Source organism: Sylvia atricapilla, chromosome 5, assembly GCF_009819655.1.
Source record: "Sylvia atricapilla isolate bSylAtr1 chromosome 5, bSylAtr1.pri, whole genome shotgun sequence".
NCBI classification, from domain to species: domain Eukaryota; kingdom Metazoa; phylum Chordata; class Aves; order Passeriformes; family Sylviidae; genus Sylvia; species Sylvia atricapilla.
In genome coordinates, this window is record NC_089144.1 from 18,045,030 (window position 1) to 18,071,414 (window position 26,385).

Here is a 26,385-nt window from a genome sequence, read left to right on the forward strand (position 1 = left end):
ACACAGCCATCTCCAAGCTGCTTTTCTCTGTGGCTGCAGATGGCTGGGTGGCAGATGTGTTCTCGTCTGACAAGCGGCTGGATTTTAGTAGTGGAGTGAGAATCCCCAGTAGCCATTAAAGTCAATGTTCATCACCAGTTACTTTATTCTAGTGGCTTAGAGAGTGCAATTTTCATTTCTTGAAGAAAAAACTGCTGTAATCCTGTGTCTCCTCTGTCATATGAGGGTGTGCTGGAGCTTCCATTAATCACTGTAAGTTGTTGAGAGAATCATAAGCAGGAAAGTGCTTGAAGGAGCAAAATGATCTAAACATTACAAACTTCAACAAGAAAAACTTAGAATCTCTGTAAAAATCAACTTTGGTATTGAAAATTGCACTTATTTTATACTGCTGGTAACTGGGAACTTACAGATGGAAAAGAAGAGCAGATTCAGCCTCTGAGGGCTCACTTGCATTTGCTTGATTGCTCTCTTAGCTCAAGTTAGTGTCATCCAAAATGTACCATCAAAAGGACATCAAAAATAGCATTCTGGTCAAAAGTGACCAAATCCAAATTTCACATCTGAATTCACACTTCAGCTCTGGGCAGTAATATTCTAAAACACCATGGTGATGGGACTTAAAGGATCCCTCCTGATGATCAATTCTTGTCTGGAAAAGACCTTTTAGAAGTTTCACTTCAATAATGAAAAGAAGAAACAGCACTACAGAAACTACACCCTTTACAACACCCATAAAGAGACCCTTTATGCTGCAAGCCCCTGGGAGAGGGGCACATCATGCCTCTTATTTATCTACTTGACCAGGACATTGACTTTTTTACTACAGGAGTAATTTTCAGATTGTTCCTGAGAAATCAGGAGGTTGTAGACACCACCAGAACTACTGATCTGAGGGGTTTTTTTTCCAGAAGAAAACTGAGGATAATATCTGGTGGCTCTCCATTCAAGACCTTGTGGCCAAAATTCATGACCCAGTTGTAGTATTTGCAAAACCCCAATGGAAGAAGTTGGGCAGTTTTATTTTTTTTTAAACTTTTTTTTTAATTGCCTCTTGCTTATGGGCTGAGCCTCATTTAAACATGTTTGTTATTTGGAAGAATCTGCTAAATGGGCTTATGCAAAACTCCCCCTTGGATTCAGCTCCCGTGGTGCTGCTGAGTGCCAGGCACCAAGCACAAAGTGCACTATTTGTGCTGTGTCATCAGCTTCCTCTCTTGCTGGGGATTATTGCTTCTCCATGGCTGGATGCTCGTATCTTTTAAAGCACAACAATCAGGAATAAAGAATGTCAAATGAGAAATGAACTATGAAGGACAAATATTTCAATTCCTGTGCAAATAACCTGTCCTTGCTAGCCCTGGATGATAGTGAGAGAAAAAAAAAAAAAAAAGAGAACACCATTATCCAAGTACCTGGATAAGCACACCAATTTCATGCTTATTTATGAAAAATAAAGGCAACTCCTGGCCTTCAATCCTCAAAAGGATCATTGGCTTATCTAATTTGGTCTCCTCTGTAGGAAGCCCTATTGTTTCCACCCTGTTTCCTGCTTGAAGTTTTGTCAGGTTTCCACTTCCCATCATGGCTGGTTCAACCATGCAAATGAATTCCTACAAGTCTGCACGATATGTCAGTTATTAAAGATTATTCTGGCAGGTCAGAAGAACTTGGAAGTTCATGTTTGTGGCAGGGTGTAAGCCTGAGCCCAGGTGTTGTGCCATCATCCCCTTGGTGGAGGTGGCCTGTCCTGCAAAGCTTTTTCAAAGCCTACAGGTCAGTTAGCCCTGATTACCAAAATCTTTGAAAGCCTTTGTCTCCTTGCTTTGGAGTGATTGATGACAGGTTGGTAGAGGAGATAAAAAGATCTGTCTGGGGCTGTGGCTAATCAAGAATTTACTGCTGCATCTTATGTACTAAGTGCCAACTAGGGTGAACACAACATGTGGTTAGTTTATGACATATTGGTTTTCTTTGTCATATATGAATACCCAGAAAATAGCTTTAAAAAGATGAAGCAGTGATGCTAAGAATAATTAAATCACACTGAACTAGAGGCTGGTAGCTATGTGACACTGCTTCTGTTGAATTGTGTTTGGTCATTTATGATTTGTAAACGCAAATATTGCTGACTCTAGTAGTCCTTTGTAAAGACACCTGTTGCTTTTTTTTTGTCACTGAAAGAATAATACAGATAGATTTTGAACAGCTGGACTAAAACAGTTTTACCTGGCTCCCAAGCACAGGACAATGCTTCTGAAAGCTGCTCTGCAGGCTCACATTTGAATGAGGCTCTATTCTGGGAACAGAACAAACTAATTTCTCATTTTGCCATTTATTAGCCAATTGTGTGAAACCATTTGTCATGTTTTAATTCACTCTGCATTTGCAGGGTGTTCATCTTTCTGACCCTCAGGCCACATCTTGCCATACTACTTTCACTTCTTTGAAGAAAGAAGTGCAAGGGAAATCTACGTCTCGTTGGAAAACGAGGGCACAGAAAACGCAGGTTCCCACCTTGGTGAGCCTGGATGCTTTTTGTGTGTTGGCAGTCGTGTTTTCTGGGGAAGCACATGCCATTTTTCCTGCCCTCAGCCCCAGTGTACTAACAGAACTCAGGAACTGGAGCCTTTTCTCTCTTCTGCATTATCTGAAAGGAGTGATCATTAATTTCTAATTGTAGTACACACAGTGTAATCCCACTGCTGTCAGGCTCTGCTCTTGCTTACCCATGTGTAACCTCCAGGAGACACTTTATTACTCTTGATGGATGACCCTGGAAGAGCTCATCTTGACTTTCAGATCCTAAACTGCATTTACAGCCCTGGAAGATGAGAATCTGGAGGAGAAACATTTTGCTAGTAGACAGAGCAAATGAACATACAATAAACCTCTGAGACACAGTAATCCCAGAAACCCATGACACTATTAATAATGGGTCCCTTTCAAAGTGAAGCCACACTTCATGCCCCAAAGCCTCCAGAATTATGTTTGGGTAAACTGCAGACATCACATTCCTTGGAGGGCAATAGCTTGTATCTTCCATTTCTCTGATGCAACCTATTTTTTTTCACTTTATCAGAGATGGATATAGTTCCCCTAAGAATCCTAATTTAAGTAGCTTCAATCTTTTTTCCACTTTACACTTATTGATCTTCTGGGCAGAATGGGCACTCTGGTTAGTGGAAAATTTTTTAGGGCTTTGCAGTTAGTTTTTACTCTCAGGAAGGTTCGTAGAATCACAGAATGGTTTGGGTTGGAAGGAGCCTTAAAGATCACTGAGTTCTAACCCTCCTGCCACAGGCAGGGACACCTTTCACTAGACCAAGTTCCTTCAAGACCTAATGGGGGTCTGTGTGCTTGGGTTCCTGCCTTTCATGGCCAGTGCAGGGTTTTTTGAGCAGGTCTGTGGCATCCCTGGTAAGTGCTCCAACAGCACTGGGGAGCTGCGCAGCTGCAGTGAGTTCCCTCACACTGAGCTTAGAAACTAAATCCCAGCTCAACCACCATGGCTCAGGTTCACAGAGCATGAGGGATTCCCCTCCCCATCCAGGCAGAGCTGCACCCAGGAGCTACCAGCATTGCAGAATCCCTCCCAGCATTTGGGGCTGCAGTGCCCACATCCCATTTGAGGGAGTGGGATGGGATCTTCTCCTGCTGCTGAGTCTCCTGCCCGGAGTTTACAGCTGTGACATTGGGCCACTCTTGTAATTGTCAGTTTAGCAGTTTTCAGGGTTTTAATAGACTATATTTCTGAAAATTTGCTTTCCTGCTCTACAAGTGTTATTGATTATAATGTATGTTGGGCTGCAGCTGGAACAGTAATATACTCATAATGGATTTAATTTTTTTTTTTTATTTTTTAACCAGACTTGAGGGTTAAGTGGATACTACATTATTCTATTATTATAGCTACAATATTATTTTTCTTTAACCAGGATTGTTTATTATGCATGCAGTGAAGCACAAATGTGGAACAAATGAATCTGATATCAAATTAATGCTGCGATCAGGTTCCCCCCCCTTCCCTCTTTAGTTGCCATAACAATCTCTGATCTTGAAGCAACAATAAAATTAGAATTGCATTAAAGGTGTTTACATCATGTACACTCTGTATCCCATTATTGTTTTTCACTGTAATAAAAGCATTGAGTGTTTGCTTTGGAATAGAACACCGTTACATCTCTTGCCTTGCCACGTCTCACATTGCTTTTTGCAGCCAAAACTTGTTTGCTTTTTTTTGTTGTTGTTTTGAGAACAGAGAAGGTTGTTCTGGGCTGGAACTTCTGGAGGAGGGATGATTGTGTTTTTTAAGATAATGTTTGTCTTACTTGTAGGATGCAATTCTGGGTGCGCTACCTTGGGATTTCAGAACTTCAAAGAATTGCATCTCTGCTTTTAAATGTGTGGCAAATCTCCACCCTGATGGTTGTGGAAAGTAGATCTTCTAGTGGAAAGTACGTCTTCTAGCTCTTTGCCTCACTGGCAAAAGGCAAATGAAAGGAAGAAGATGTACGTGTGCGTGGGTCACATGCGTGCGTACCAATGTGTGAATGAATTAACTTCCCCTCCTCACGACCACACGAGCTTCTGCCCCTGGGGACAGGATGAAAGGAAAAACATGACAGATGTTGGTCATATTGCCTGGTGCATGACTTTAAAGTGCTCTGGTAGTTCAGCTATGAGTGTTATGGAAAAACATTTCTGGAATAAAGAGGCTGTTATCTCAGGATCTCGGCTGTGCTGGGCATCACGGAGCCCCTTTACTGCTGCTCCTATCCAGTCTGGCACATCATTCCTTGCTGTGACATCTTTCTGTATCACCTTTGTAGATAATCCTTGTGATAAAGCTTCTTTCAGAAAAATGGAAGATTTTCATTTTTAAATACATAACATGATCACCTTATGCTCAGGCTGGACTTGAACAGAAATACCATGAGAAGATTTTCCTTCTACACCCGCTAAGCCTGCTGTTCTCACATGCAAACTACCCTTTGATTTTTTTTTTTTTTGCAAGTTTAGCCTCTGTTAGGAACACAGGATCCATCTGTTTATGAACATTGTATGTGATTATTTCCCTGATTAATCTGAATGTCATATGTACAGCAGACAGCTAATTCTGAGGCCTTTTCTGGTGGCACTAACACAACTTCAAATTCTTTATTTCAGATTCTGTACAACACAGAGGAAAATTCCTACACTGGGCACAGGGATTTGGGGGTGGGGGCAGGGCAGGATAAAAGAAAATAAAATGCCATGTAGGCTGAGAGAGGAATGTAGTTAGCTGTCATAAATCTCTGGAGACAAGATCTCTCCAGAGCTGGATTCATCTAGTGATCCCCTCACTGACTCCAGTCCTAAAGATCAAAGAGTGGTGGATTAAGTAGCATGTATTCTGCAGTGATGTGCTGCTGTTTGCAGTGATGTGCTGCTGGGGATTAGCGAGGCAGGAATCACCTAAATAAAAGATCACAGCACCACAGTGCAATTCTGACTGGAAAGGACCTTGTGAGGTCCTAGTTCAACGTGCTGCTCAAGGCTGGGCCGACTTCCCTGTTAGCTCAGGTTGCTTCAGGGCCATGCCTAGCTGAATTTTGAATGTCTCTAATGTCAGGGATCTCACCTCCTCTCATGACTCCCATTCTAGAGCTAAACTCCTTTCATGGTGGATTTTCCTTATATCTAATTGGAGGTTCCATTCCTGGAAATTCTTGTGCCTGTCTCGTCCACGTAGCTTTTGTCCTTTTGTTGTAGGCTCCTGAGAAACATCTTCTCTATGCACTTTGGGTTGTTGAACACAGCTGTAAGATCTCATCCTCCCCCGCTTCCCCTGAAGCTGTCTCTCCTCCAGGATGAACAAACTGTCTGTCTCAGTAACACCATATATATCATGTGCTCCAGCTCCCTCAGCATCTTGGACGATCACCAAATTGGACTCACTCCTACTGGCTGACCACTCTCTTGGTGGCCTAAAACTGTCCCCAGGGCTCCAGATGTGATCTCACAAATACCAAATAAAAGTGAGTAATCAATTCCCCTGACCCACTTCTGGAGCAAAGGAGATGCCCTAGATACATTGCTACTGATACTGCAGAGCCTTGTGAAACTGCTGCCAGCTGTCAGTGCCAGTGACCTCTATAAATGATGGCCTTAGGCCTGTTCTTACTGTGTAAGGTTCACACTGATCCAGGAATAATAAAAATCATTAATTGTTTCGAAAGAATCCAAGGACTAAGTGATGCTGTGTGGGGGCTTTTACTCTTTTCTGTGGCTTGTCAGGATGAGGGCTAAGGTTTTCCAAGGCAGTTGGGAGTCTCCAGTTGCTAGTGACGCTTTTTGGTCTGTTTTGGTGATGGTCCCTGTGACCATACTCATTGGCTGCAGGGGTTGCTGCCAGGGTAACTAAGCAGAATCAGTCAGCTTTTGGGCATAGCTGCCATGGTGACTCACTGTAGGTTCTGGAAATAGTATTGGAGCAGTTCTCCCCCATGTTCCTAACCAGGCTTTGCACCCTCAGGCATCTTCTCATCCCTTGGCCTGGGGCTCTGCCCTCACCCTCAGCATCATGCTGTAAAGAGAGAGGAGGAGCAGTCTGTAATAGGAAGGGGGGCCCGTTCCCCACTAATGTTTGGGGGCCTTGAAGCATCCCATAGGAATCCTAGGTCAAGTTGCTGAGCAATGTTCACAGTGGCTGCTGTGCTCAGGCAGTCAGGATATGGACCAGCCTGTCTCAGCTGCTCTGGGCAGGGGGAAGGGAAATGGGTGAGCTTGGCTGTGGGCACTGGGGTAGCAGTGTGGCCCAGAGAGATACCTTTAATTTTCATTAGTGCGGCAGCTCAAATGTCTTTAGAGATCTTGTCCTCAAGCTTTTCTTGATATTGGTACTGGTGACTAAGAAGAGCCAGCTGCGACTGGGAAAGGAGAGAGGAGAGCAGAAGATGCCTTGTGCTGGCTCTTGGTTTGTGAACACACCGAGAATGTGCTCATGCTGTGTCACACAACAGAGGCACCTCCACGGTACCTCCAGGTCTGGCATGGTGTAGCCCTGTCAGTGTCACCTGTGCCCAAGAAAAATCTCATTGGCCTTACTTTGGAGAATGGAGATCCTTGCGGATGTGCCTATATTGTTTCCGAGGTATCAAATTTTGTTCTTGCATGACATTCCAGCTCCTTGGAAGTGGTTTGCTGGGTCACCTTGCCATCTCCCAGGGCATGGCAGAGATGTGTGTGACTATCAGACCTTTGAGCTTCCACGTTTTAGGGCAAATGCTTTACATCATGAGCATCTACTCTTTTGAGGAATCACACAAAGCCCACGCTGACTACTTGATTACTTTGTTCTTCTGATGACCCAAACCACAAGGTTTGATGCAACAATTTCACATACTCAGAGATGTACTTGTGCCTTCCTTTGGGTGACCTAGAGCTGCACAGAGCAGCTTGGAGGGTACTCCAGTGATTTGTAACATGCTTTCTAGTTGAGGGCATGTATTTATTATGGTACAACAAATGAATGATTAATAGTTGCCATAGTGATAATGAGAAGCTGAAGTCTTTGAGCACTACAGAGTCAAATGCAAGCCTTGGCACATCTTTGCTGCAAAGCATTCATGGCAGGGTCTTGAAAATGGAGGCTCAGGAACCAGCATCACTTAGTAACACTAACACTCTATGGAGAAAAACATTTAAAAATATACTATGCTTATTGAAAAATGGAAAAAAAAAAAAAGGGAAAGACTCAGTTCAGGTTTTTCACTGTAAGAAGACATTAAATATTTTCACAGAATCTTCTTTTTCTATTTTTTAAAATTCAATTGAAAGCTGCTGCTTTTTACTGTTAACCTTCCCCATCTTCTTTCCCTTGGCACAACTTTGCTCACTGAAATGTTACACGGACAAAATCTCTGCTTTCCAAGATCCTGCCAAAGCTTCTCTTTAATTCTAGGCACATAATAATTTCTCCAAAATTTTACTCACCAGCCATCAATAAGAAGTTTTTTTCGGAATACAGAATTTCTCCCACTATTATCTCTTCATATTCTGTGAAGGAAAATGTCATTCAGATATCTGTGAGACCCTGAGGTATGTGAGGAGCTGCTGAAGATTACAGCTGTTTGTTCAAGCTCAGGTTGGCCACAAAGCCCCTCTGTGTTGAACAGCTCATGCTGCACAGTGCAGTGGCCAAAGAGGAGCTTGTTAGTGATGGCAGCTTGTGAGCTCAACTTGGGTGATGTGTCCTGGCAGTCTCAAACTGCTTCTCTAAAAATGGCAGTGTGCAGGAGGAACTTTGGCTTGGTTATCCTCCCCTGGATCCTGTCACTTTGCTGCAACATTTAGCCTGGAAGTGAAGAATCTCCAGAAGTATAAAAATGATGGGGGGTCAGTGTGGCAAAGCCCTCTGCTTCTACAGGATGCCTTCTGAAATCATCTCCAAATCAGACTTTCATAACCCACAGAGAAAAATAGAGAGCAGACTGGGTGGCCATTAGCAACTACCAGAATTAATTAAATGAGAGAGAAGGATTCTGAAACCACTACAAGAACTAATTAAATAAGAGGGAAAGGATTCTGAAACCACTGACACACAGAAGATGTGTTTGGCTTGCTGGTACACTGAGAAATTCCAGATGAGGATCTGGAAGATGGGCCAACTGATATATCCAGGAGATCAGACAAGGAGGAAGGCAGGAGTTATTATGCCAAACTAAAGAACATGCACAGTTTTGTTTGGCACCAATATGCAGCCATCAACCTCTGAGACAAGGGAAAAGTGGTGAGGAACCTTCTCCTTTTGTCATTTTTGCATCCTCCAACTCTCTTTGGGGCTTTTCCAGCTCTGAAGCATCAGGATTCTCTACTGTAAAATTGAGGTAAAATTGTTTTCCTTGCTTCCTCAGCCATGGTTGTGAGAATATGAAGTTGCTGTCAGCTCTTTGGAGCACTGGAGTTTTGAAGGCACATCCTGTGCCTGGGGATACCAGCCAGTCCTCACCTCAACACCAGTAAATTAGAGAAAAAAGAAAAACAGGCAGGGTGACAATTGAGGGACAACAAAGAGAAGTATTTTTGGTCTTACCGGCAAGCAGCAAAGCATCAATTATTAGCCAGTACTACTATGCATGCCAGTGCAGAGTGGAGATTCTGTGCCAGCAGGTATCTCCCATCAACTGACACAGGCATCAGGCCCCCAAAAAGCTTCAAGAACTGAGTCTCTATCACCAGGTATTGCCATACACCTGCCTCTACTTGGCCAAAAGTCAGAGGGTTGCTCCAGTGCTGGCACAGCCTCAGTCACTGTGAACTCATGAGACCCATGAGTGTAGAAGCCAAATCCACAGCCCACACGTGCTCCACATCTGGATTGCAATGTTATCTTTGCCACGTGTGATGCTCTTGTGCTCTGCCTTTCTAATTAGTCCCTCAGACAGGCAGGAATGGATATTTGTAGTGGTAAAATGCCACACTGTTTTATGTGACAGAGTTGTCCTCGGATGCTGGGTTTCACCCAAACTGACATCTGGTCACTCACATTTCCTTTAGGTTGCCTGCAGTGTGCAGCCTAACCTGCTGTAGGGACCACTTCATCTGCAGCCACAGTGGGCCAGGGTTGGATATTAGGAAAAATATCTTCACTGGAAGAGTGGTTAAACACTGAAACAGGTTCTACAGGGAAGTGGTGGAGTCACCATCCCTGGAAGTGTTAAAAAACTGAATAGTTGTGTCCCTTCACAATATGTTTTAGTGGGCATGGTGGTATTCAGTTGAAGGTTGGACTTGATGATCTTGATGAGGTCTTTTTCCACCTTAATGATTCTATGATTGTATGAAAATAATCTTGACACACATAAATAATAAGTTTGCATGCTATTCCTGAGCAGTAAAATTTTCCATAAAAGGGCAAGTCACCACTTCAATGGGAAGGTTTTTGTACAAATTTTTCTTCAATTAGCACAACTTGATTTATTGCTGGCTGAACCCTCAAACAGCCTGTAATTACAGACCACAACTGCAAAGTAGGAAGATTATGAAGGTTAAACATATCAAGTCTTTGCATGAGAAGGAAGTGATCAATGAGGAAAAAAAAATAAAAGGAGAGTTAATGAGAGATAAAAGGATTCAGGAGTGTGGCAGATCAGTTTGTGCTAGGACACTGTGTAATGAAAGAAGACAGCCCAGCAAATGAAAGCAGAAAACCTTGATTTTGCTCAGAGTGCCATTAGAAACTTAGATGTAGTCTTCACAAATAAATCTCATTTTAAGGGCTAGTGCTCTTTCTTTTCTTTCCCAAATTTACCTGCTGTGTTAATGCAGTGTCCTCTCACATTCGTTGTTGAAAATTAATTACTTGAGTAATAAGGAGATATAAAAAAATCTCTTCAAACAGGTCGTAAAAGGAGTTGTTTGCGCTGAAGGGAAGTTGCCCACTGCATTTTAAGTTTGCAGCATGAATAAATCTCTTTGTGTTCTCGTTTCAGTGCTTTCTCACACACTGTGTCCCACCATTGTGCCTGGAAGGGATAGACAAATGTAGTCTTTTGGGCTGGCTAGCCTTGTCCCAGAAGGATTCCTCTTAAAGACCATTTTCTGCTCTTTGCAATCTTAAATCCCACGAGAGGAGAAACTTCCTGTGCTGCCTCAGAGGCAGGCTTGCCCTCTATTACATTTCACTTTAAGGAAATATTTTCCTGATCTTCAGCCTTTATGTCTCCCTTGCTTAATTCCTTCCCACTGCACCTAGTTAGATTCCCTTGTACAATTCTAAATAATTAATCACCTCCTTCATTCATTTCAAACACTTGTTGAATACAGAGCAGAGACCAAGAATTCCTCATAGGAAGAAAAGGAATGGGAACTAGATGAGAGAGGACCAGTTGAGAGGCAAGGAATGGAGAAGGAACAATGCTCCAAGCATAAAATCCAAGCTGCTGGAAAGAGTAAAAGGGATACAGGAGAGCTGCAGTGCCCCGTGGCTGATTCATGCTGCTTACTTTTGCATATTAATTTGGGGAGGCATAACACAGTTCCTCCTGGGGTCTTGAAGTGCTCTGCTCAGGAGAAGATGCCTTTGATGCCTGTCAGTCTGAAAGAGCAGCAGAGCACAGGCAGTCCCCAGGCACGGCTGGGCAGCCAAACGTGAAATGAGGGGGTGAGTGTGCCATGAACAGGAGCCCTGCAGCCATCTGGGTGCCCAAAAAGCCTGCAGCAGGTGAAAGCTGCCCAGGTGAAGGCAGTCCTGCATATGTACAGGAGCAGAACTCAGGAGAACTTCCAGCACACTGATGGTAATGCTCCTCACAAACTTGTGTTCCCAAGGACACTGGGAACACTGGGAGCACGTGTGGATTTTGCTGTACAAAATCCAGTTTGAAGGGTTGTGTTTTGGTTGTGATTTATTATTATTATTGTTATTATTATTATTATATTTCCTTATACCTTGAAAGCTGAAGATCACAAATTTCTAGGTTAGCCCCAAAGTGCATTCTTAGGGCACAAGGGCTCCTTATCTACAGAAAAACAATCTCAGAGTTCTGTGTCCATCCCAGTCAGGATGCCAAAGCCAGGTCTCTGCACCAGGATCCCTTCCTTACCCTCCTTCAGCAGAAAATGAGCAGTTTCTTCCAGTGTGTAATTGGTCAGGCTGAAATCTGCCCTGCCCGTGGTGATACCTCTCCACCATTCCCAGTGTACAGCGATGCTCAAACAACCAAGAGTAGTGCAGTTGCCTGAACCTGGAGGCTGGCCACGCTAAAGCTCTAATGTCTCTCTAATGTTTCAGAAGGCATTTTGGCACAAATCCCCTGGGCTGAACTCTACAGCCCTGGGACTGTAGTAAGAATATTTCTGTACTTTGACAAAAGAAGTGAAGAGTCGTCAGCAAGCAGGGAAGTGCTCAACTGTTAACAGAACACAGTAAGGCTAAAGGAGCTGAAGAAAATGAGTCTGGAGGAGAAGGAGGCACTCTGAACCCTCCCATTAATCCTGTTTGCCCTCCATGCAAGGCCACAATCCAGCCGGTTGGTGTCGTTTCTGTGAGCTGTGAAGTTTTTATTTATTCACACCTGGGAATGTGACCTCTCATCCAGGAGCTCTGTTCCACCAGGAGTGAATTTATGGCTGGCATCTGTTCCTGCAGGAGGCACAGGAGGTGATTTATGGCAAAGAAATTACATTCTGACCCAGTGACAAGCCGTTTTGCTGAGATGTTGAAGATATAAACAGTCAGGCTGTGGCACAATCGTGGATACAATTTCAGTAGTGGTGGTAGCACTTACACTGCCCAGCCCCACTGCTGATGTTCAGATGTTGGCTGCAGCTGTAACTCTTCTACAGGATGCAGGAACAGTCAAAGGGAGTCACATGGGCTGGGATGGGACTGTGCCAGGCTTTACTTTTTATTGGAAAGTACATTTTGGCATAAAGGAAAGCTGTCTAGTCAGCAAGCATTCCCAGTCATGCAGAAGGTGCTTGGAAGGGGACAGGCAAGAGGGGTATCTCACATGGGAATTTGTGATAGTATTAATATAAGGCCCATGAAAATGACTATGGAATCCACTGGCTTGGAAAATGGTATTTGGAATAAAAAATAAAATTAACTGACAGTACATCTGCCTATGCCACCTAATTTTCTGGGCTTGTATGACCATTGTTTGGGACAGAAACTTGGGATGTGGGATGGGGAGGAGAGAGTCCTCCATGACTTCTCTGTCTCTGTGCACCAATGCTGGTCACAGTCTTTGCACCTTTCTATCCAGGGTGTTCTCAGTCCCTGACTGAGTGATGCTGTTACTATTTCCCCTTTCCCTACCCACATTTTCTAGAAACCTGAGGTTTGCTGAGGGTCTGAATTTCCAAAAAAAGCTGGGGTCAGGACAGGAGAGCTGGAGGCCCAAAACCTTGTGCCACAAGTTGTGTTCATGCCTGTGGAAGGGAGGAATGTTTTTAGCTGACTGCAGCAGGCTGACACTGGTTGGCAAGGGAATGGGGCAGGTGGGTGTATTCCTGTCACCTGCAGGCACAAGGATTTGGGTCACAGCTCTGTCACTACTGTGGACATCCATAAGCACTGGTAGGTGTTTGGACCGGTGAAGCATTGCCTGAGTGTGCTTCACAGCAGGGTGGTGAGCAGACATCCCAGCTCTGATGCTCAGGGGTGCTCAGAATGGGCTGTGTGACTGCTAGAGAATAACCTGTTTCCTTTATTGGCACCTTCTGGAATTTCCTTGTTTTTTAATTTTATTTTCATCTTAAAGTAAAGGGAGAGGGGAGAGGTATCATAATGTGCTGTCTGCCTCCTCAGCCTTGACTGACCTTAGATTCACCCACATGTAGAAGGAGAAGTGCAACCAAAGGCAAGTGCAACATTCATATTTCACACCACTACATGTCCCATCCTGTGAAGTTTGCAGATGACACAAAATTGATGAGGAGTGATCAAGGATGGGGCTGTCATTCAGAGCAAGCTCAGCAGGCTGGAGGAGTGGGCCAGCAGGAAATGTGTGAAATTCAAGGACAAATGCCAGACCCACACCCAGGAGGGAAGAGGGGCTTGAAACGATAAAGGCTGTGAATGGGCAGGCTGAGAAGGGGATCTGCTGGGAGGGACGTGGGGTGGGTGTGTGCCCGGATGGAGGGTCACCACAAGCTACCAGTGAGCCCTGGCAGCAAACCAAGCCAACATCCTGAGCTGCATGGAGAGCAGCAGAGCCAGGACAGTGTGGGAAGTTATTATCACCCTCCCATCCCCCCAAAACCCTACCTACTAAGGCATGTGCTATACCACATCTGGATACTGGTGCCTCCAGCACATCCAAGCAATGGAGAAACTGGAAGGAGCTCAGGGGAGGGCTGCCAGGATGGCTGGGCAGGCTCAAGCTGTCACCTGCCAGCAGAGGCTGAGGAAGCTGGGTTGTTCAGCTTGGAGCAGAGACAGTTGGGGGCACTTCAGATTGGCACACCACCCTGGTGTCTTTGGGGAACTTCTCAAGAAGTTTTAGCGGGGCTTTTTGCAATGGTATCTGGCAGGTGTGAGAGGAAAGGGCATGAGTTGCAACAGGAGAGGTATCAGGAAAGACTTCTTTACCATAAGGACAATCATGTAGAGCAACAAATTGCCTAGTGAGTCTGTGAAGTTTCCTGCTTTTTACATTATTATTCTTTTGAACAGGAGGATACATGGTCTGGGGGTCTGGGATGCTAAAGTGTATGGCATGAATACACCAGGATCAGAGACTCGAGTACCACTAATTACGTGCTACTTTTGCCACATCCACAAGAAATGTAAGTGATCATTTCCTAGGGATCCAAGGCCAAAAGCTGAATAGGATGAAACTAATGCCAGAGGTGGTCTATAGATCACGTATGTACAAGTCCTCGGGGGTCTGGCTTTCCTGTCAGAGGGATATTCTGCATACATCTATCCCCTAAAAGGCAGTTCCAATGCAGCTGGTGTTTTTATTGGTATGGTACAATTCCCACTTAGGGCCTATGGGACATCACCTGGGGCTCATTTGTTAACAATAGGATTCACTGAATTTCACCTTCAGCTGTCTACAAATTAGACCCCTAGAGCTCAATTTTTCTTTAATAAATGCAGGAATCAATGCCATTTGAGTTGCCCCAGAGTATCCAGCATGGCCCAGGTTTAGGATAGTGAATATAGGTCTTAAAGTGGGATTCAGCTCACAGATTCATCCTTCTAAGCTTAGGGATCCTTAGCTGAATATTTGGATGCACCAGACTCCTAATCTTGTAGTATTTAGAGCCCTTGAAATGGCCTAGGAGAGCTGGAGGTTATAAATGCCCTATTCATCCTGCATCGTGTCTGCAAACCCTTGGAATCACAGAATTGTTCTGGCTGGAAAAGACCTCTAAGATCATCGAGTCCAGGCATCAAGCCACTGCCCTTCTTTGCAGTGCCTGCAGTTAAGCAGTCAGCAGGGCATCTTGGGCACTGGGGGCAGTACATGAAATCTCTACTGAGAAAACTCCCTTTTGCTCCTGCTGTCTCTTACAGCCACTGGAAAGTCAGCAACACCTCCAGACAGCTCCCTCACTGCCTGGTCTTTGGCACACTGCTTCATGTGGGAATAACTGCCTGCAGGATGCATTTTGTTACCCTGACTAGTGGAGAGGGCTGCAGGGTAAAGCAGCAGCTCGTGTCTGCTGGGCTGAGGTTCCTGAGCAGATGCACTGGTGCCTCAACACCTCTGTGGCCTGTGTCAGACACCTCTGTGGAATCACCATGGCCTGAAACAGCACCTATGCTTTGCATAGATAAGCACAGCACCTTCCTCTCTTACTGCTGCTGCAGTATCTGGTCTGTTTGATCGAGATTTCCAAACCTCTATTCTCTAATGGGCCTCAGGCATCTTCAGGTGGCACTGACTCTTCTCTGCTGCCTCCGTCAAAGCCACAGGGCTTGAACTCACATGTGCACCAATGAAAGCAGCTCTGTCTGCTCAGAGGATGATGGTGAATAAAAGGGTAATTTACCCTCACACAGGCTTCCTATTGACCTTTAAATAATTTATCACATACAAACAAACATGCATTGCCCTATACTTCCACACTAAATGGGTAGCTCTACCTAGGTGAGAAGGGCAGGACATCTACAAAAATTTCTTTAGGTATGTTTATTTTATTGTTGAACTTAGGCCGCTGGAAATTGGAAAACTTCTGGTTATGCTGCAGAAAGAGAGGTAATGTCTAAAATTTTCGTCTTTCACATACCTACATGCCAGCAGAAAGATAAAAGGGTTTCTGGTGTAACTCTGTAATAGTCTGCTTAGCTACCATTTTGTTAAGGATGTGATAGCCCCAGGTAGCTGAGAATAGGACAGAGAGCTCTGATCCATTGATGTGGAGCCTTTAGGCATATTTAAGCCCATCAGCAGAATCCTAGATAGGATGAGAAGTGTGACATTCACATGTACTGATAAAAGACAAGAAGGATGGCCCAGCCCACGGTTGGCTAGTTTGACATTACTTTGGCAAAATAATGGACATATTGATATGGGTATAAAGACATTAAAGATGAGGTAAACAATTAATGCCAATCAACATGTTTTTTAAGGGAGGAAAGGTTGTCAAACTGGATTTCATTCTTCGATGTGATTGTAGGTTTTGGCTGATAAAAGTAATTGCAAAGATGGAATATATTCTGACTTTTGTATGTTTGACAGCAAAACAGATTCTGATTAAAAAATTAGCATTCTACCCTATCAATACAAGACACATAAAATGGATTAAGAATGGGCTGACATGTCAACAAAGAAGCTGTCAAAAGAGACTCACTGTAGGAGAGTGGTTTTTTAGAGGGGGTCTGAATGCTATTGAATATTTTCAATAATGACTTGGAAGTAAGTATCAAAACTGCTGATAACATTGGAAAATGTTGGAGGGGACTAGGAGTTATACAGAAATGCTCTCAGTGTGCTTGTAAGGAAGCTTTCAAGGGGAAGAACAGGCAAACAGACCACACACACAGGAACCTGGAGCAAAATGCATCCCAGAGGGATTTCATCATCCTAAAGGACCAGCCCCAAATAATTCTGCTAATGTGGTGTTACGTGGCTTTTGCTTGTTGTTTTTGGAGGGGCTGATGCTGTTCCTGACTGTGTCATTCAGAGGACTAGAGTAGGGATGAAATTTTTAATTCCTGCATGTTGCACCACTTGATGTTGAAATAACATCTCTGGCTGTGGTAACCCAAGTTTAGAAAGAATGTCAGGAAAAAAAGAAGAAGTTTCAGAAATAAAGCACAAGAATTATTCAGGGACTGAAAAAATACTATTGTGTGTGGATGCTTCCAGAGCATGTTATATTTATTTTATGAACAAGGGATGAAAAGCAACTTGAGACCTGCTTTATGAGTGCCTTTGGGGGGAAATGGCAGATGCAGAAGGGCTCTTTAATGTAGCAGAACTGAGCAAAGCCAAAACCTACAGAGAAAACATCTGCAGGAGCATGGGCAGGGATTCAGCAGATCATGCACCTCTGGGAAGTGGTGGACTTTTGCCCCAGCTCCCAGTGCCTTCAGATTAGGATTGAAATATTCTGATTGTGTATTTGTCGATCAAATGTGGGGTGAGGGAGAAACTGTTGATCTACATATGGAAGGTGAGTCTCAGTGATTCCTCTAGTTCCCCTCTTGCTCTCTACTGAAAGCCATGGAGCTCTGAAGGAGTGGATGGACTCACCAGTTTGTTTCCTACAGGGCTTCATCTCTGCTCTTCCTCCCGCCTCTTTCCAAATTCCCACCCTCCCTCCCCTCTGTGATCTCCACCCTGAGGTACCACACAACGCTCAGAGTGAAATTTCTCAAGCTGTTGGTTGGAGGGACGGGAGATAATGCTGAAAATTTAGCCTGTTGTGTTCTCAGGCAGGTTTTCAGAAGGGAAAACGCCAGCAAAACTTTGTGCCAGAAGTCAGCCCACTTTGCAAACCGTCACCTTTTCCTGGCAACTCAGGAATTTATGCATGTCCTGTGAGTGAGATGTCCCCAGAGCAGCCGGAGAGGCTGGGACATTAGTCCCTGAAGTGCTGTCTTGAGGAAACAAGTCTCTAAGATTCAAATGCTCCTTTGTTTATGAAATAAAGTCCACCAGACCTATTGCCAATTGTTTATGCTAAAGAGCACACTCCCATTAATGCTAATGGTGCTTTGGAGCATAAATCCTTGCTAATTGATATAGGAATGTATCCCAGAAGAGTTTACTTTACTGCTGATTTAGCTGATAGATATAAATGTGTGTGAGGGAAATATTAGCATTCATGTAAAACAATTAGGTTATCAACAGGGGCAAATGATTCAGAAAATGACTGCAACTTTCCAGTTCTCTTTAATGGAAAAAAAAAAAAAAAGAAAGTCTGCTAATGAGGAAAATCAGAGGGAATACAAATATGAGCTAATCATTGCGATTGATTACTTAATATTCGTGTTACATCAGCAGCCCTTGGAAACCAGGGCAGGGTTCCCACCTGAGCTCTGTGCTGATGTGGGATGGACAGGACCATCCTGCTGCCCACCAAGGCAAATCTTCCCTGCGATCTCTCTGGTGGAGCAGTGTTTTTGGCTTATGAGGCTGATGCACCTGGCCCCACTGGATGTTGAGTTCAGTAACATCTACTAAATAGGCATGAATAGAATGATTGATACAAGCAGCAGATAGATTTCCACAATTTAATTTTTTTTTTCAGATAATATAATGGCATATGAAAAGTGAGGCAGTAATGCAGTTCAAAAGAAAAAAAAGAAAGCAACCCCTCTCCCTCCCCTCCCCTCAATCTCCTGGATCTTTCTGCCAAAGGCTGACATTATTGAAAGTTTGATAAATACAAGAATTATGGCCATTTCCATAAAAATCATATTGTTTAAAATCTACAATTTTGTGGCAAATATACAGCCATTGAAGGAATAATTTTTTCCAGTGTACTCAACAGTTTTACCTATTCAATTCCCATTTAGTTTTGATGAAAAAATATTTTTTTAAGAGAAGGCTCAATACAGGAAACGTACAGTAAGCCATAGATCTTCCCCAAAAAGATGCTTTGACCTCCAGTGTGGAATCTGTGGAATTCTGAGCATATGGGTTTTCATTTTTTAACTCTAAACCTATCTAGAATCAGGAGGAAAAAAAGTCATATACCAAAAAGTACAGTATTGTATTGTTTTATGGCATTTTCTGATTCACATATTTTAGCCATTTTTTGATTTTAGTGCAAGACCAAGCATATTTGCTTCTGCAAATACAGAAAGAGATCAAAATTTCTGCATCTTAGAATCTTTTGCTGCAAGTCACTGAATGGCAAGACTTTTTCTCCCCACAGATTTCAGTAAGCCTAATTTTCAAAGTCTCCATTATTAATGAAATATCAAGCGAATTAAAGTTAACATTTGCCTGGGCATGGTTAAAGACCATATACCCAGGAAGATTTAATATAACAGAAAGCGCCCAACCCTAGAAACATTTTTTTTTCCATTTAATGCTCATAAAATTTTACAGACAACAGAATCCTTTCTTAAGCTTTATTTAAGAAATCGAATACTATTATAGTTCAATATATATAAGACACATCCAGTATTGTGTTCCTGATAGCAAGTGCATAGATTTTGTTAAGATATCATTTTTATATTTAAATTTTTTTTTTTTATTTGTTACTCAGTAGCACGTTTCATGATCACACGAAGGGATATTCCCAGTGATTTTGCTAAGAGCATGAGAGAAAAAACAGAACACAGCAAAGTAGTGAAACTACAACAGAGATGAGGAACAAAAACGATCAGGCAAACTATCAGTACAGTCGATTCCTGATAAGTGAATAATCTGATTGCTTGGTCACAATGCTTTATTCACTTATCAGGAATGATTCACACTACATTTTGTTAAACTGTTTTCCTTAGCCTAATACCTAAGAGTCACACTGGGCAAAGGCACACACACTCTGGCAGGCTATTCTTTAATCAGCAAGTCTTGTGACAGTTTGGTAATTTCCCATGGCGATACACATATAGCTAACAAAGAGACATTTTGCTAACACTGCAAGGTGCCTTACATAATTGAAATTAAAAGCATGTGTTTAAGCAGGACAAACTGTTCAGCTGCATTGCTTTAAGGAACTCATTTCTCTCCCATTGTTGAAATTAAAAAAAAAAAAAAAAAAAAAAAAAAAAAAAAAAAAAAAAAAAAAGGAAGAAAGAAAGAAAACCCTGTATCTTTCAGCCCTGAGTATTTAAAAGAAACCTAACTGTAGTATAAGTCTTTTTTTTTTTTTTTCAGTTGTAGTTTTGGAAGAAAAGACCCTTCACAAAGCTCTAGTTTCTTTCCTAAGACCAAGTTTGGAGGAAAAAAAAGAGAAAAGAAAAAAGAAAACATCCACAGCAAGCTAAAAAAAACCCAGAGAGCAATTCTGATTTAACCATCATGCAAGTCAAGACTTACTTAACTGAATCCACTGGTGTCAACATTACCCAAATCGAGATCATAAACTCTAGAGGTGTCAAAGACTCAGGATGTAGTCTGAACATCAGGTTCTGCTTTCCTGCCTGGGCTGTCTGCTACAGGCTCCTGTGGTTTTTAGGTTAAACCTTGAGCTGCCTGGACCCCTGGCCTGTGATAACAGACCCTGTGGGACGGCACTGGAACTTGTTTGGGGCTCCAGACTCATCACTTGTTTGCTTCTCATGGAAACGGAAAAGTGAAAAAAAGAAAAAAAAAATTAGAAAAATAGATCGAGCAGTAACAACCAGGCCAACTCACAAGCTACCAGAAAATTTCAAAAGTCTTCCAAAGGCAGGAATCAATGTTGCTGCTGACACCACACAGATACACCCAGTGCGCCAGGACCTTGTCGGACGGTAGTGATGGGGCTGTGCGTGTGTGTGAGCCAAAGCCAGAGCGCCAGAAAGACCAGGGGAGAGGAGACAAGAGGGAGGAGTGTCGTTTGGGTCTCATAAGAGCACTTTTAAGTGGTCTTCGATTCCTGAGCATCACAGAAAGTGGGACAAAGGAAAGGGATGGGGGCGTATGGCTTAAATTCCAGAGAGCACTCGCTAGTGCTTCTCTCTCCTCCTTGGGTTTGGTTGGTTTTGTTTTGTTTTGTTTCCCCCCCCTCTCCAAATTGTAAGGTTTGTAATCTGCGATCAGAGGAGAGAAGAGACTTTCTGTAAACCAGAACAACATAGATTTTTCTTTTGCAGCTTTTATTTTATCGTGGTAGACACCGCTTGGGGGAGAGCAGAGAGATTCTTGTGAGGAGGAAAAAATTATAGGAAAGGAAAGTATAAAAAAAGCTAAGAACCAAGTGTAAAAAATAATGAGAAAAAAAGTGCTATGGTATTTCTTTAGTCCCTTTTGAAATTTCTGTAATACTATCAGCCAATGCTGAGAATGATCTGCTTTGTAAGCCCACAGCAAAAATATCACCCATTGGAACAACGGGGGATCTTTTTTCCATCATTTATTTCTCCTTCTTTTTATTTTGTTGATTTTTTTTTTTTTTTTACTTCCACTGGCTTTAGTAGAAAGTCTTCCTATGCTCACTTGGATTTTGTTGTATTTTTTAAAGTATTATATGTATACTGCCCACAACAAGCTTGATCACCTGGTAAGATTTTGCAGGCTCTCCCAGCCCTAGTTAAGACATGATTAGTTTCTAGGGAGAATTTGACTAATGCCATATGCCAACAGATTACTGTGCAGTTTGGAAAAAATCCCAAGGCTATATGCTCCTTTTCTTGAATGTTTCATATGCTTCTGCAACATAGTGGCAGAGTATTATTATATTTTTAACAGCTCAGAAGAAATTATGTCTATAATCCACATTTTCCAGACTGACTGAAATGCCACAGCAAAAAAAAAAAAAAATCTTTTCAGGTGTCTTCTGTGTGTTTGTGTGCAGAAGGTTTTGCAGTTCGAAGGCTAACAAAAGCTACCTTCAATAGGACTTTGCAGGAAACTCATTTAAAATGCTTCCTGCTCCAAGAGATTATCCAAGTGATAAGGCATGACTAGGGGGAGGAAGAGAGAAAAAAAAAAATCAAAGAAACCAGAACATGTCTAAAATGTACAAATCCTCTTTTGCCCCCCAATCAGCTATTCACTTAGGTGGAATCGACTGTATCTTTTGTACACAACCAACAAATAGAGAAAAAAAAAAAAAAAACAGGCACGTGAAACAGTGAGGTGTGCAGATGTATTACCAACACAGAATGACCACCAACAATACAACACACAAAGTAGAGAGACAAGTATTAGGAAAATGGTTTAATATTGGAGACAGAAGCAAAAAACTGCATCACACAATAACATACGTTACAAAAATAAGTCTGACTGTTTCAACTACACGGTTATGTTCACAATGAGGACAGAAGAATCAGAAAAAACTCTGATCTAAACAGCAAAAAAGCAAACCCCTAACGTTTTAACTAATACATTTATCCACGCAAAGTGACCGAGTACTCCTAATTCTAATTACCTTATTGTGTAACTGCACGATACAGAATAAAAAGTGAAACTTACCGCTTTTGTTAAGACAAAATTCTAAACACTAGATATAAGCAAAGGGAAAAAAAGAAATCAAGCCAAAGTTTTGAATTCTTGAAACAAAACCAACTCTCTTTCTACCATCCAGAAATCAAACTTGAAAATCAGTCATGATCGAGGGGGCCCACGAGAGTAAGCCACAAAAATTTCCATTTGTTTTTTAATCTCCAGTATAAAAAGTTCCACTGGTACAAAATGCATAAGTACAATCAAGTTGTAGAAATAGGAAAGCCTGCTTTTTTTTTTTTTGCCTTTTTTTTTGTTCTTTTTTTTTTTTTTTTTGGCTCAAATTCCATCAAACAACAAAATCCAAATGCATCAATAAAACAGAAACAATACTCAAATGGTCTTACAGTTTCCACTAGATTGCATTAACTTTGGCTTTTCTCAGACAATACTTAAAAACTAGTTTGTAATTCTAAACAAAATGATAGTATTATTAATCTACAAACAACAATTCCCACAGCACGAAAAAAACACAAATACATAGGTTTGTTTTTTTTTTTCTTTTTGTATGACATTATCCAAAAAGGTAATGAAACTACAGGTTATTTTTTTCTTTTTGTTAATTAGCACTTAAGATAATAAAAACAGAAACAGTAAAATGATTCCAGAGTAGCACAAGCCAAGGAACTGTAACCCCTATGGTGAAAGAAAGATGAACTTGTTACTCCTTTGAGGACTGCCATTTCATTGCAATTAGCTAATTTGTTTGATAAAACAACTAGTCTAGTCTTTTGATTAGAATTTTGTAAAGCAATTTCCCTTGTTTTACTTCCTCTCTTATTAGGCCCTTGCACCCTTGCAGCTTTTTCCTTTCATTATTTTGAAAGAGAACTGGTAGATAATTTGCCTCCCAGGAGGTGTATGTTTGGGTTCTTGGTTTTCTATTTGAATTTTATTTTTGACTTTTGATTCTTTTTTTTTCCAGAGATGGACACTTTTCTAAGCAATGACTCATCTCAGTTGCCTGGAAGTACAGAAATATTCCTTGTCTCCCACTGCTAAGCCAATGTCCCATGGAGTAATTCAGGGCAGCCTGGTGCCGAGTTACACTGCCCAAGGACCAGAGGCATCACCGCTCTAACTGGACTGGAAAACCCACAGGACACACCAGGGCATCTACAAAAACTTTGGAAATTTAGACGGTGGGTACAATGAGAAAAATTAGTGAAACAGTCTCTAAACAATCCAAATGATGATCTCATATTATATATATATATATGTACATATATATAATATAACGTACGTGAGATGATACTTTGAATACGCACAATTGCTGCAAGTAGTACAAAATAGCCCTCAAAGGGTGTAGGAAGGCCCCAGCAGTAGTATAAACGTGAGAAAAGTATAGATCATCTATTTATAAGTGCATGTGCTATAAGAAGGAAACTTTTTTTGCATCACTAGAGGCTAGTCCTTTCCATCCCAGGGCTCTACATAAAGAAGCATTTAAGTTGGGGATGAGAGACAAGAGTGCACCAGCTGATGTTGCTCATATAGGGCTTCGTTTTTAATTTTAGGTGGCTTCAGATATAACCAGATAGAACTAGGAGGTGGAAGAAGGTATGGCACTTCATGACCTGTAGCAGGTACTGCTGCTCACACACATTGGATTGGCAATGAATTCGCTAAACCGGTGGCAAAGAACCGAATTTGGTTGTTGGTCACTGTTTGTGTGGTAGAAACACAACCCAATCAGACTTACAAGGCAGTGAAAAGGGCTACCAGCATCTCTTTTCTGGTTCCTTACAAAGAGCTTCCTCCAGCAAACACCCACATCAGTCACACAGATGTTCCCATGGACCATGGGTAAGAGTAAAGTTACTCCTCTCTGTATGGGTGTTTGCAGGAGTGAGCCAATATATTGCCGTGACAAATAATGGCAAATAACACCAAACATTACAGTGTATGTAAACTTTATCCATAAAAAGTAGTTTAACTGCAGTGCACATTGAATTTTCACCCAGGAAGATCTAGTGCATCTGATTTAAGCAAAAATTCATTTATTTAAATTACAAAAATATTATTATTCTTTTTTTTTTTTTTTCTCCTCAAAGTTTTCAAATGGTGGATTGACCGCTCCTGGTTGGGAGTGGCTCACACAATAGATAATTAAAGAATTGTTTTCTTTTTCTTTTATTTTATTAATACTGAATAGCATATTCCAGCAGCATATTAAAAGCTCTTTAAGAAAAGACAAAATCCCCAAAATCTAAAAAGGAAAACCACAAGTTAATTACGGTTTTAAATAATTTTAGTTATAGATACAGAAGAAATTTAGACAGCAGTAAAATATTTTTGTCCTTCAGATCTGCCCTGTGCATTGTTCTGATTTCAACCATGTATTAAATAAACCACAAAAAACTAAGTATATATATATTTATAGATATAGATATATATATAAAAATAAACAGCAAAATGGTGAATGTATAAAAGGTATTAACACTCAAGACAGCTCTGGGTGGAAAGGGTTAAAAGTTCAAAACTTTCTCACCTTAGAGGTTTCCATACAATATGAAGAAAATACATAGTGAGGTTTGCTTTCACAGCATTGATGTGTGCAGAGTGGTTAAAAAAGTGAAACATGGGCACTTATACAATGTTTTACAAAAAACATCAAAGAGAAATAACAAACAATAACAATTTCAGGCAACAAGACCACAGGATAGCAAGTTAACAAACTTTTTAACCTCTTTTTTTCTTTAAATATTAGGGATTTATACAAAACACATAATAAAATACCCATGTTATCAAATTACTTCACACAAGAAACACACTGAAGCTCTAGGAAGAAAGTACCTTTGGAATTTGGCACTATAGTTTCACTGATTTTTTTTTTTTCTTTAAAAGAAAAACTGATCACATTTTGCTGAACACAAACACACCTAAATTGTTCACAATAAAAAAATGACATCAATGCGTCACAAGCCAACACAAACTTATTCTGGAATATTTTTTTATTTTCACATGAAATTATTTTTTTAAGCAAACAACTTTTTTTTGTGTTTTTTTTTTTTTTTTTTTTGAATCTTCTTTTTGTTCTTGTTGTTCAAGTAAACCAATTTTAAACTTGTCTTTTTATAAACATAGAACACTTAAGACCATAAGACTCATGATGAAACCACAACTTAATTCACAGAAGCACCAACGTAACACATTTTACAGTAACCTTTCTTCTGTACATTGAAACAGTATAAAATATAGGTAATTTCATGTGCATTAAACCATGGATTGTCTAACTGTGAGTCAGTTCAGCAAAAGGTGACACAAGTAGGTAGCATTTGCCCTAAAACAGGGTAAATATTTTCTTATACTAATCTACAAAAAGTGGTTCTATATATATACTTTAATGAGAAAGTGAGCCACCTAAAATGGCCTTATCAAAAAACTTTACACTGCCTGAAAAATGTAAAAACTATTACAGACCTCTAGAGACTTAAAATCAGACAGTTTTATTTCTCAAACTGTTTTGGAAGTAGTCTGTTAGAAACCAACATTCTGTGCCTCTGGACACATATTGCTATTGTCACCAGTGACCAGGCAGAATGCCAATCCCTGTATAATACTTTCAAGTCTGTTTTTTTTTTTTATTTTTTTTTTACTAAATGAAAAAAACAAAACCAAAAATCAACTAAGAGAAAAACCCGAAACAAAGACCCAAACAAAACGAAACAAAAACTCCAAGGAAAGAAGAAAACCAAAAACCAAAACTAAAAAAAAAAAAAAAAAAAGGAAAGAAAGAAAAAACATTTTGCCACAGGTTGTTTTTAAATCCTATCATTGATTTATCTAATAATAAATTTCAGTCTTGCATGAATGCAGCAATGTTTTTTCACATTGACTTCCCAGAATTCATAGCTAGATGAGGTCACATGCAAATTTCAAAGGTCAAACTAGGTCAGTAGGAGAACCAAATATGATGTGAGGTCAGAAAGACATCAGAAACAATGACGGGACGATGAAACTTATTTTTTTTTGAGACGCCACAGGGACATGCTAGGCAAACGATGGGCTAACGGGCATGGAGATGTCTAGGGAAAAAACAAGGAAGAGGAAAAAAAGTTACACAGAATCTATGCAGCACAAACAAAATCACTTTTATGGGTGCAGGAGAAAACTAATGCAAATCTTTTATCAATAGAGCCTATGAGAGCCGTTCACATAATTTGCATTAACTTACAATACTTGTCAACAAGAACACAATGGAACCCCAAAAGAATCCATCTGAAAGGAGTCAGAGAGAATGGATTCCTCTTTGGGGAGAAAAGAGAGGAAAGAACCAGTTTCTACAAATGTAACAGAAAGGTACAGGGAGAAGGGGGGGAAAAGGGTCAGACAA

At 41.3% G+C, this 26,385-nt stretch overlaps 1 protein-coding gene across 7 annotated transcripts in view; it reads right to left on the minus strand.

Annotated features, from left to right (window-relative positions):
• Positions 1 to 20,957: 20,957 nt before the first annotated feature.
• Positions 20,958 to 26,385, minus strand: part of CELF2 (CUGBP Elav-like family member 2) — a 375,554-nt gene continuing 370,126 nt past the window's right edge. For all 7 annotated transcript variants that reach the window (XM_066318826.1, XM_066318824.1, XM_066318822.1 and 4 more), the window contains one exon: positions 20,958 to 26,077. The gene's annotated coding sequence lies outside the window, so the exon portion shown is untranslated. The remainder of the gene's footprint in view (positions 26,078 to 26,385) is intronic.